The following is a 12,618-nucleotide window of genomic DNA, read 5'->3' as shown; positions in this document are numbered from 1 at the left end:
GACAAATACTTGACGGGAGGGAAAGAAATGAGGAATGAAGTTAAGCGTAGTCACTTGTTGCTGTGAGCAACTTGGACTGGGTGACATTTGATTTCTAAAGTTTTTAAAGTACATCAGTCTCTCATCCCTGACTCCACAGAGCAATGCAGTATTATGTTGAGAACTATAAAAGGTTCATTACCGTCTACGTTTTTATCGTATTCTGTTTATGGAGATCAGATCATATGACAGCTCATGTGAAAATTTAGATTTTCTACATTTAATTATGTGTAAACTTAGTACATGATTAGATTTAGGCCTGGGTAGGATTTAGACTGATGCATAGGGGTCATAACTGCAGTGACAAATTTGGCAGCAATCTTTGAAAAATCTTCCGTAATCATTACAACCACAGACAAGATAAAAATTGCACACAATCAAGAGCACTGTGAACTAAAATTGCAGAATATAACAATTTCACTTAGACGATCATCTCAAATGGAGTAATTTCAGCTATGAGAGAAGGATATGCACAATGATGTTTGTGCAGGGTTGGGGAGTAACGCCTTCTATAACTGATACAAAAGAAAAAAACATATTTGACAACTTTCTGTTTTCTCAATGACACTCAAATCAGCATAGAAAAAAGGCACAAGTTTAAGCAGGAATGGGCTTTTGTAGGCCACAGTTAAAGTTATGTCTTCCAATGGTGCGGCTGTTGTCGTCATCCAAAGATGATCTATAATTAGTTTATATATTTATATTAAAAACCAAAGTCTGTCAGATTTCCAGTCATTCAAATTAATTTAATACCCCTTGATCTTCAAGAATAGGATTTGAAATTATGGAAGTATAGATTAGCCACATTTTTTAAAAACTGAGCATAACCCAAAAACAAAGGACTTATTTTGCTACTCTGTTGTTTATGATTTTGCTGTCATGGAGGACTGATTGGGCTCATTGCGTCGAGTTGAAAAATAAATGCTGCTCTCACGGAATGGCATGCTTTGAGCATTACCGAAAAGTGCTATATGCATGTGAAAAATGTATGCTATATTCTGCATTTGATATAGGCCTATTGTTTACATTTTTGTTGGTGACACTTTGATATCTCAATCATTTGAAGCTGTTTAAAGGGTGAATCCACAGTTGAAACATTAACAAAGCTGGTAAAAAGCTGAGGGATGGGCCTGGAGAAATGTCACCACTCTCAGATTAATAGACAGAACTATGGATGCAAGACCTGACCATCCAGGATATCAAAATTATTGTTTTAACTATGTTGAGGCTATACAGTGTTTGCTTACATTTACAATGTTTACAAACTTTGGAGAAAATAAGATTACATTTTGGGTTCTCATGGGGTGTGACAGTTGAACTAAACTCATAGGGCATTTATAAGAGAATCAATCGGTCTGTAGCAATTACAGATTGCCCCTTTAAGTCTATCGAAACTGCCCTAGTTTGAGTGTCCTAGTGTCCAACTAGGCCTATGGGCATTTTTTTATCAGCAGGAATTAGATTGAGCAATAAAAGAGCTGCAAATTCTTAAATTAACTGGTTGTTGACAGTTTGGAGCACAATACCACGGGGGAGTTTAAAAGGTAGGAACTCCCTCAAACTTTTATTTCATAGACTGAGATCCGCATTATGCAGCTGTTGCAAGAGCACATGTTTTACTGGCTGCCCACTGGTCGCAAAAAACAATGATTGATACGTAACTTAAGCTTTTGGGTTAAAATACATATATACATTTGTGAACAGATATCCACAACAACCACAATCCATAAAGTGCAAATAGCTAAATGAGAGAGCAGCAGTGTGATTCAGATCAATGCGCTATGTAGGCATCAATAATAAGTGATATCCATATCGCTGGTAGGCTACACCACTGCTGTCATCCTTACCGCCAAGCGTTTATTCAAGTTGGATAATCTTTTGATGCCGACAGCAGTCACACAATTGGAAGACATAGCTTGGACTGTAGCCTACAAAAGCCTATTCCTGCTATTTTCCTGCAATCCATCAAAAACATTTGGTGTGTCATCATAGTGGTCTCTGACTTGTGGTCAGACTCGCTCAGGCGGAAAACAAACTTACATTTTCATCTTTTCTCAACACTGATTTGAAAGTAATTGAGAAAACAGAAAGGTGTCAAAGATTTTCTGAAGTTTTAAGTAATCCTAGAATTAAGGTCGTTTTTCAAAAGTGTCTGTAATCTGATTACAATGTTTTTGATGGTAACGTTAACGGATTACAGTTAGTTTTTTTGTAATCCGTGACATGTAATAGATGACATGTAATCCGTTACTCCCCAACCCTATTAACAACCAAGATAATATATCACATACTGTGTGTTTAAGTTGCAACAGATCAGAACAGTATGCACCAACTCACAATTCAAAAGGAGTCCTACAGCATAACGTTTAACTGTCAAGAAAGATGCCTACATGAGATAGACAACATACGACTTGGTTCATTTCAAACATCTACTTTCTGTGACCCAGCCCACCAGAGGAGAAGCTTTCCACTGCATTTGAATTGATTGGTCCTTGACCTGCTGTGTTCAGAGGCACGGCTTTGAAAAACATTCTTGTCCGAATCAGCACTTCTGCCGTCTACCAAAGGGCTTGTAAGACACTCGTCAACACACACTGACTGTGAATGACACTGTGATGGCACCCGGGTCACCCAATGTGTTTTGATGGAACATGAAAAAAACACCAAGCCTTGTGACTTGACTTCACAACCTATACACATTAAACTAGCAGAACTGAATGTGAGGTGTGTAGAAGGCTGCCTGCAGGCAGTGTCTTCAGTATGTGCGGCTAGTGACACCCAACCATGACAAAGATGGCCTTGAGCTCCTCGAAGAGGCACCATACATGCAGTAAAGTCACTTGTATGTCTGTTCTCAGTGTTTGAGTTCAATAATAACATTCAGAAAAGGGCACAGAGCCATCTAAAAGGCGATTCCAAGGGCTAGGGGCACCACAGAACAATACATTTCAGTCCCATCAACAAACATGGATTCTGACAATGTTAAGTTCCGCTGGTAAGTGTTGGTGATAGAAATAACTGTGATATGGTGTTCTTTCTGGAGAGTAGTACTGTTGCCACCTGCATGACCTCTATTGTACATGACAACAGCCAACTATACCCTCTGAAAATTGAGAACAATTAAGTAACCTGGTCTGGTATGCATTTGCTTGAGAAAATTATGGATACTACTTCTAAAGTAAAGGAGTAAAACAAGTGTGATTATTAAAGGGCTGAAATATGTGTGATTGCTGTCTCCGGTCAGTCCTGAGGTGGAATTCCTGAGAACAGGAGAACACTAACTTGATATGAAAAGGTGGCAGGCTCATCAACTAACCTGATATGAAAAGGTGGCAGGCTCATCAACTAACTTGATATGAAAAGGCGGCAGGCTCATCAGTGACTAACCACATTCGTGTGAATGTCACTCACTGACACTTGGATCATGGCACAGCCCTGTTCGACTCGGTAGATGGGTTGAGGGACAGGAGCATACAAAGTCATAGTCACTGACAGGGCTGTTACTAATGGGTGATAATCTAACGGTTAACTACCTGCCTCGTACATTAACATATCAGCAGTACGGCACACGCATATATTCCATTATCTTAGTGCTGCCTCATAGATAACAGGTGGATAGTTGAGTGGGAACTCACAATAAAGTACATAGATGTTGTTAAAGAAAATGATCTCATAATAAATCCCCGTATTGTACATGGACTATTGCTGATGTTTAAAGTTCTGGGAAATTACAATCACACTGCACATTCATTAACCTGTGTACATACCGAAAACTATCATACAAATCAAACATATCAAAAAACAAACTGTCAAACAAACATTCAGCACATGTGTATGTATGTATGTATTCAGTATCAGGTGAAGTGTTGAAGAGCTAGGCTTTGTTGTCTTCAGGAAGGCTGTTTCTTTTTCAGCTTGAGGGAATGTGTTTTGTGTAGTTTGTGTACCATGCTATGGTAAGAGGTTCCTTGTGGTGGCCACTTGAGTGATTGCTCAGAAAATACAAACTCTTGGATGAGTCTTGTCAGGAATGGCAACGTTCAAGGTTACCCAGGTGGTAATGCACACAGGTTCCTTGTCACAGCTGCAAGGCAGACTTCGTCTTGATAGGTAATTGTTGGGTGAGTCTTGTCAGGCTTCTCCACACAGTAAGGCATATCTATCCTGGTTGGTTCCCCAATTGCAACTGTGACAATCATGACTCATTGAAACACCAAAACACTAACCACCATAGATCCGAAAATGAATTTGTGATCCTCTGATAAAAGATTGCAACACAGGCATGATGCAGCATTTGCCTTCTGTGACTACAACTCATAGAGCAAATCGACAGCTCCTTTAATCAATTTGATTACTGCTCATCCTCACAGGAGCGGTTTTGCACAGAGATGTCTGCCACTTAGGGAACAAGGGATGTTATGCAAGCAGCTGGCGAGATTTAAACAAGAGGAGATGTGCCCCACCGGCCTGCTTGAAGATTATGCATAGCAAGCATTAACCTGGGCTTTTAGCCTGGTACAATGGGACTTCAACACTCACAACCCACACAGCTGAGTTCCGGCGACATCTCCCTCAAATATTGGTCGCGCGCCGCATCTCCCAGCCCAACAAAGATAATGAGTCATAAATAAAGCATTTAATTTAACCTTTTCAATGGCATTTTCAGTCTTTTTTTCTCTCTAAGTAATAGTGGAGTTCCTAGTGAACTTTTAGAACCTTCACACTTTAATGATGTGAAATTGACATGTTGGAATTGCCTGTAAAAGAAAATAACCAAAAGTGAGGAACAATGACTTTCATGCTTTCAAGCCTACTCTTCTCAGAAGGCTTTTAAACAGCAATACATTTTCATTATGTACCCAGACAGTAACTTTGGCTTATTTGCATAATAGAAATACATGCCTGCCTGAGTCCTTGAAATATACAGCGAAATGAGAGGCCATTATCCAGTTGGTGAACAACATTATTTACATCATGAATGCAATTGGTATATCACCTTTAGACATTTATTTGCAAAAAAAAGGCTTGACATTGGATCATAATATGAATCTGTTAATTGCCAATGGCCTCATTTCCAGCAATGAATGTGATGAATCCATGTTAAGCCATGTTAATACTTAATGCATGTTTTGCATAACACCAGTGTCTCACTAGCTTGTGAAAATTTCCGTACATTTTTCCCCATGTTAAACGGTCACAGAGGGAAATGTTTCTATATTTTATTTATCAGTTTTAGTGCAACAATGAATTCTATTTTCAGAGGCAACTCTGTTGCTAGCTATGCACCTTGCGTGAGTTATAATTATAAGGTTTAGGGAAATGAGGCCATAGTTATATTACAGTTGTAAGGCCAAAGTTCAACAGGTGTGAGAGCGATATCACCTACTTCAATTACGTTTTGTTTATTTAAAATGGATTGCTCATATGTCTACTATAGGTGGCAGCAAACTCAATCTAGCCATTTATCAGATGTTGCAATTTAAGAAAACATGCATTTAAACTGAAAGCAAGAACGTAAATTAACCTTAGGGATAAGCACAACAAGAATAGCAGAATGTGTGGTCAAGCTAATATTAACACTCATGGACAGAGTGAGGAGTAGTAGCTAGCTTCCAGTGCAGTAAATAGCCTTAGGGGCTTCATTTGTTCTCTCATCAGGCATGACTGGACACAATATGGGAAAAGACAGCTGAATTTTGTTGCAAGAATAGGACTAAGTGTAACCGCAGCAAAGGGTAATCAGAACGATGTGAATGTGTAAAGGGTCAAGCAGGGAGAGAGCTCTGTGATTATAAGATTTGTAGACACTCTGATCCATCATATTTAGTCAAGTTGATGGCTTTGCGACACTGTAGTTAAGTTATTCGGCCCATGTTTTGGTTTGCAATCAAAAGCAATTTATTCATGTTATCCTTTTTCCCTTAAACAACTAATTCAATTGTACTGGTGTTTTTTTCCACTTTCTGTGACAGCATCCATTTCCCTGCAGCAATGCATAACTCAGCATACATTATTTGAATTAGTAGGGCTATCATATCACATCATTTGCTATTTACTTTGTCACAATTTCACATCATATTGTAATCTACATAGTCTGTCACTGCTGTGTACTCAGTTTGTGGGTGGTGACCCATGCTATCTCTTGTCATATACACTGAGTGTACAAAACATTACGAACACCTGCTCTTTCCATGATCTAGACTGACCAGGTGTATCCAGGTGAAAGCCATGATCGATTGCTTCTACATCTGCATTGCTTGCTGTTTGGGGTTTTAGGCTGGGTTTCTGTATAGCACTTTGTGACATCTGTTGATCTAAAAAGGGCTTTATAAATACATTTGATGGATTGATTGATTATTGATGTCACTTGTTAAATCCAGGGGAGGTGTCACGGATTCAGCCGAGGCTGCTCCTCCTCCTTGCTCGGGCAGGCTTCGGCGTTCGTCGTCCCCGGAGTACTAGCTGCTGCAGATCGATGTTTCGGTGTTTGTCTTGTTTGGTCTTTATTGTTTACACCTGTTTCCCATTATGTTGGATTGTATTCCCTATATTACCCCCTGTCTCACATTGGTTATTTTGTGTGTTATTGTTCATTGTCATTCCGGCAGTTTCTTGTATGTATGGGTCTTTGTGTTTTCCTCCCTGTTTGGAGGTTTGTTGTTTTTGTACGTTGATTTTACTGTGTTCAGTAAAGTACGTTGCCAGCCGCTCTGTGTCCTGCGTTTGACTTACCGCATACACGTTGCGTGACAGAATAACACACCACCACATGGAGTCAGCAGGAGCGGCGGTGCCAGCTGGATCACTGGAGAAGTGCGTAACACAACAAGCGGCCATGATCCAGGCTCTCGGCACCGCCATGGAAGGGGTGATGAACACCTTGGAGCGATGGGAAAGAGGAGGTTTGCCCACACCTCCTCCGACGATACCACCACCATCAGCTATACCCATCGCTTCACCTCCGGAGTCCAGTGGGATTCGGCTCTCGCTCCCGAGGGCTTATAATGGCACCGCGGCCGGGTGTCAGGGTTTTCTGCTCCAAGTGGAACTCTACCAGGCAACCATCCACCTGGTGCCCTCGGGATACGAGAGCGTGTCCGCCCTCATCTCCTATCTGTCCGGCAAGGCACTGGAGTGGGCCAACGCAGAGTGGGGGGGAATAGACGCCGCTACAGTCAACTATGCGGAGTTCACCCGCCGCTTCAGGGCGGTGTTCGATCATCCCCCAGAGGGGAAGGCGGCGGGTGAGCGTCTGTTCCACCTCAGACAGGGGAAGAGGAGCGCGCAGGAGTTCGCACTGGACTTCTGGACTCTGGCTGCCAATGCGGGATGGAATGAGAGGGCCCTCATTGACCACTACAGGTGCAGCCTGAGGGAGGACGTGCGTCGGGAGTTGGCCTGCAGGGACACCAACCTAAGCTTCGATCAGTTGGTGGACATGTCGATTCGCCTAGATACCCTGTTGGCTACCCGCGGACGTCCGGAGTCGGGGCTGTCCATTCCATCCCCCAGCACTTCCGAGCTGAGCCTTATGGAGCTCGGGGGTGCTGGTGCTAGGGAGACCAGGAGAGAGGCCGTCCCCTGCACCAACTGTGGCCGCAGAGAATACACTGCGGTTCGGTGCTGGGGAGGGTCTCCTAGGAATCGAGGCAGTAGGCAGCGCACTGATGAGTCATTCCAGGTGAGTAAGCACCCAACTCACCCAGAGCTCTCTGTTGTACATATGTGTATTAAAGTTGTGTTTCCCGAGGTTTCTCCTCACTCCCAGCATAAGACGCTAGTAGATTCAGGCGCATTTGGGAATTTTATCGATCGCCGGTTCATGTATAAGTTAGGGATTTCTATTGTACCAGTTGATGTGCCCTTCCCCATCCATGCCCTAGATAGCCGCCCTTTGGGGTCGGGAGTGATTAGGGAGGTCACAGCGCCACTTAAGATGGAGACGCAGGAGGGCCATGAGGAGATTATACAGTTGTATTTGATTGACTCTCCTGCGTTTCCCGTGGTGTTGGGGCTTCCCTGGTTAACATCTCATGACCCCAACATTTCATGGCAACAGAGGGCTCTCAAGGGATGGTCTGATCAGTGTGTCGGGCGGTGTGTAGGTGTTTCCGTAGGGGCAACGACGGTGGAAAGTCAGAACCAAATTCCCACCATGCACATTCCTCCTGAGTATGCCGATTTGGCACTCGCCTTCTGTAAAAAGAAGGCGACTCAATTACCACCTCATCGACAGGGGGATTGTGCGATAGACCTCCAGGTAGGCGCTGCGCTTCCTCGTAGTCATGTGTATCCTCTGTCTCAGGAGGAGACGGCAGCTATGGAGACATACGTCACCGAATCTCTGAGACAGGGATACATACGATCGTCCACTTCTCCTGCGTCCTCGAGTTTATTTTTTGTGAAGAAGAAGGATGGGGGTTTACGCCCGTGTATTGATTACCGTGGTCTCAATCAGATTACAATCAAATACAGCTATCCTCTCCCTCTGATTGCTAGTATGACGGAGTCATTACACGGGGCGCGATTCTTCACAAAATTGGATCTCAGCAGCGCGTAAAACCTGGTGCGCATTAGGGAGGGAGATGAGTGGAAGACAGCATTCAGTACCACCACGGGTCACTATGAGTACCTCGTCATGCCATATGGTTTCATGAATGCTCCTTCAGTCTTCCAATCATTTGTGGACGAGATTTTCCGGGATTTGCATGGACAGGGTGTAGTGGTGTATATTGATGACATTCTAATATACCGCTACATGAGCCGAGCATGTGTCCCTGGTGCGTCGGGTGCTGGGTAGATTGTTGGAGCATGACCTGTATGTGAAGGCGGAGAAATGTCTGTTCTTCCAGGAGTCCATCTCCTTCCTGGGACATTGGTTGTCCGCATCAGGGGTGGAGATGGAGATTGACCACGTTTCAGCAGTGCGTAATTGGCAGACTCCCACCACGGTGAAGGAGGTGCAGCGGGTTTTGGGTTTTGCCAATTACTACCGGAGGTTTATCAGGGGCTTTGGACAGGTAGCAGCTCCCATCACCTCCCTGCTAATGGGGGGCCCGGTGCGTTTGCATTGGTCGGCTGAGGCGGACAGGGCGTTTAGACATCTGAAGGACCTGTTCACCTCAGCTCCGGTGCTGGCACATCCGGATCCCTCTTTGGCGTTCCAAGTTGAGGTGGATGCGTCCGAGGCGGGGATCGGTGCTATACTGTCTCAGCGCTCGGGCACGCCTCCAAAACTCCGCCCCTGTGCTTTCTATTCTAAGAAGCTCAGTCCGGCGGAACGCAATTATGACGTGGGGGACAGGGAGCTGCTAGCGGTGGTCCAATCCCTGAAGGTGTGGAGGCATTGGCTTGAGGGGGCTAAACACCCTTTTCTCATTCTGACTGACCATCGTAACCTGGAGTACATCCGGGCAGCGAGGAGACTGAACCCTCGTCAGGCTAGGTGGGCCATATTTCTTACCCGGTTTGTATTTAAGCTCACTCATAGACCAGGGTCACAGAAAGCTAAGGCAGACGCCCTGTCCCGACGATATGACACAGAGGAGAGGTCCATTGAGCCCACTCCCATACTTCCGGAGTCTTGTCTGGTGGCACCGGTGGTGTGGGAGGTCGATGCGGACATCGAGCGGGCGTTACGTGCCGACCCTACTCCCCCAGAGTGTCCAGAGGGATGGAGGTATGTGCCGCTCGAGGTTCGTGATCGACTGATATATTGGGCTCACACGTCACCCTCCTCTGGTCATCCTGGTATTGGTCGGACAGTGCACTGCCTTAGTGGGAAGTACTGGTAGCCCACCTTAGCTAGGGACGTGAGGGTTTACGTTTCCTACTGCTCGGTGTGCGCCCAGTGTAAGGCGCCTAGACACCTGCCCAGAGGGAAGTTACAACCCCTACCCGTTCCACAACGGCCGTGGTCTCACCTATCAGAGCATATGAGCGGAGTGGAGCGGTGAGAATCTCAGCTCCTCGCTCACGGAGCTGTTCACCCCTCCGCTCCCCCCGCTCAAAGCCACATCAGGCCAGTCCGCTCATTATCGCTCAGCGCTCAACGCAGTTTGCATCGCGCTCCACTCAAATCGCCCCCCGCTCACTCCAAAAAAGGAACAAAATCTGCATGTATTTCACTTTTAGCTTAAACCACAGCCTTACTTTATCTCCCCGAATTTGTTGCATACAGACTCATCTCGGATTATCCATTCTGTCTTGAAACGGGGATCTAACACTGACGCTAAAATGAGATGTTAATCAGTATAGTATATTCCATAGCGAATTGACACGTTGTTTGCCAATGTTTCTGCAAAAGCAGCGATGCCCATTGGAAGTGCAGCGTGAGTGTAATCGGTGAGCAGGGATTTGATTTCTGTGACAGCAGGGAGGATCATCCCCAGGTTCCCCAGCTCCTTCTGCATTTTGTCTGTGAGATCTGCTAGTGGTGTCAGCACACTGACAAGGTGCGTCAGCTGCCGTACTTGATTCAGGGTGATGTTAGCAACATTAGACTTGAGTTTGTTTTGCCATAACGGGTATTTTTGGAACAACCGGATGAACAACTGAATCATCCGCAGCTGGCTGCTCCATCGAATGGCGCAGGCATTTGTGGGGCGGACACCTAATTGGTCGGTTTCCTCTGTGCTCTTGCGTACACTTTTCACCAGGTGCCCGACTTTCACTAACAGCCTATTAATGTTGTCGTGCTCGTTAAAGGCGTTTTTGATCGCCAGCTGAAGCATGTGAATGGGGCATCTCAGATGTAAATTTGACAAAGTAAAGTACTGATTTATCATAGTTTCTTGGGGGGGGGGGGTGTAGCCCGGTTGAGCTGCGCTGGCGAAGTGTTGCATCCCTTCGCGTTCTCCTTTACTCAGCGGTTCATAGTCCATGAAAATCATTTCAAAAAATGCTACATCCAGCTCTCTTTTTCTCTCCCTTGTTATGGTTGGGCCTTTGCGTGCAGTGAATAAACTTTTGAATTCCTCAACCCTTTTCTCTTGTTGCTGCTGCTGCTCCTCTCGCTCTATAAAATACAAATTCATGGACGACACAAATTAAATTAAACAGATGGATTCTGGGTCAGGCTTGAGCATGCTTCAGACTCGTGGTGTGAGCGAGCGAAATTGGAGCGGGACATAGGGCGACGCTCCATCCTTTTAAAAATACCGCTCTGCGCTCTGTTCAAAATCCGTCCACTCACGCTCCACGCTCGCTCCCGCTCCACTCCGCTCATATGCTCTGTCACCTATCGGTGGATTTTGTCACGGACCTTCCCCCCTCCCAGGGGAATACCACGATCTTGGTCGTTGTGGATAGGTTTTCTAAGGCCTGCCGTCTCATTCCTATGCCGGGTCTTCCTACAGCCCTACAAACGCCCAACGCCCTGTTTACTCACGTCTTCCGGCACTATGGGGTGCCTGAGGATATAGTGTCTGATCGGGGTCCTCAGTTCACCTCTAGAGTCTGCAGGGCGTTTATGGAACGTCTGGGGGTCTCGATTAGCCTTACCTCGGGTTTTCACCCTGAGAGTAATGGGCAGGTGGAGAGAATAAACCAGGATGTGGGTAGGTTTCTGAGGTCCTATTGCCAGGACCGGCAGGAGGAGTGGTCGGGGTATATCCCCTGGGCAGAGATAGCCCAAAACTCACTCCGCCACTCTTCCACTAATCTTATGCCTTTTCAGTGTGTGCTGGGTTATCAGCCGGTCCTGGCACCTTGGCATCAGAGCCAGATCAAAGCCCCTGCGGTGGATGAGTGGTTTCGGCGCTCGGAGGAAACATGGAACGCTGCGCATGTCTATCTGCAGCGGGCTATCAGACGGCTCTCGACCCGAAACCTGCCCCTTCGCCTGCCCTGCCGGAAGCTGGGTCGGCGGTTTGTGGGGCCATTTAAAGTCCTGAGGAGATTGAACGAGGTATGTTATAGGTTACAACTGCCCATTAATTACCGCATTAACCCCTCGTTCCATGTGTCTCTCCTCAGGCCGGTGGTAGCTGGTCCACTCCAGGAGAATGAGATACGCGAGGCTCCTCCGCCCCCACTAGACATCGAGGGGGCTCCGGCATACTCAGTCCATTCCATCGTAGATTCGAGGCGTCGGATGGGGGGTCTGCAGTATCTCGTGGAGTGGGAGGGGTACGGTCCGGAGGAACGGTGCTGGGTCCCTAGGAGGGACATCCTAGATCCCTCCCTGTTGAGGGATTTCCACCGGAGTCAGCCGACTCGCCCTGCTCCGCGTCCTCCTGGTCGTCCCCGAGGCCGGGGTCGGCGCACGGCTGGAGCCGCGCGTCAAGGGGGGGGGGGGTACTGTCACGGATTCAGCCGAGGCTGCTCCTCCTCCTTGCTCGGGCAGGCTTCGGCATTCGTCTTCCCCGGAGTACTAGCTGCTGCCGATTGATGTTTCGGTGTTTGTCTTGTTTGGTCTTTATTGTTTACACCTGTTTCCCATTATGTTGGACTGTATTCCCTATATTACCCCCTGTCTCTCATTGGTTATTTTGTGTGTTATTGTTTGTTGTCATTCCGGCAGTTTCTTGTATGTAAGGGTCTTTGTGTTTTCCTCCCTGTTTGGAGGTTTCTTTTTTT

The sequence above is a fragment of the Coregonus lavaretus genome (assembly GCF_964263955.1).
Source record: "Coregonus lavaretus genome assembly, contig: HAP1_SCAFFOLD_518, whole genome shotgun sequence".
Lineage (NCBI taxonomy): Eukaryota > Metazoa > Chordata > Actinopteri > Salmoniformes > Salmonidae > Coregonus > Coregonus lavaretus.
Note: the sequence above shows the minus strand (reverse complement) of the source record.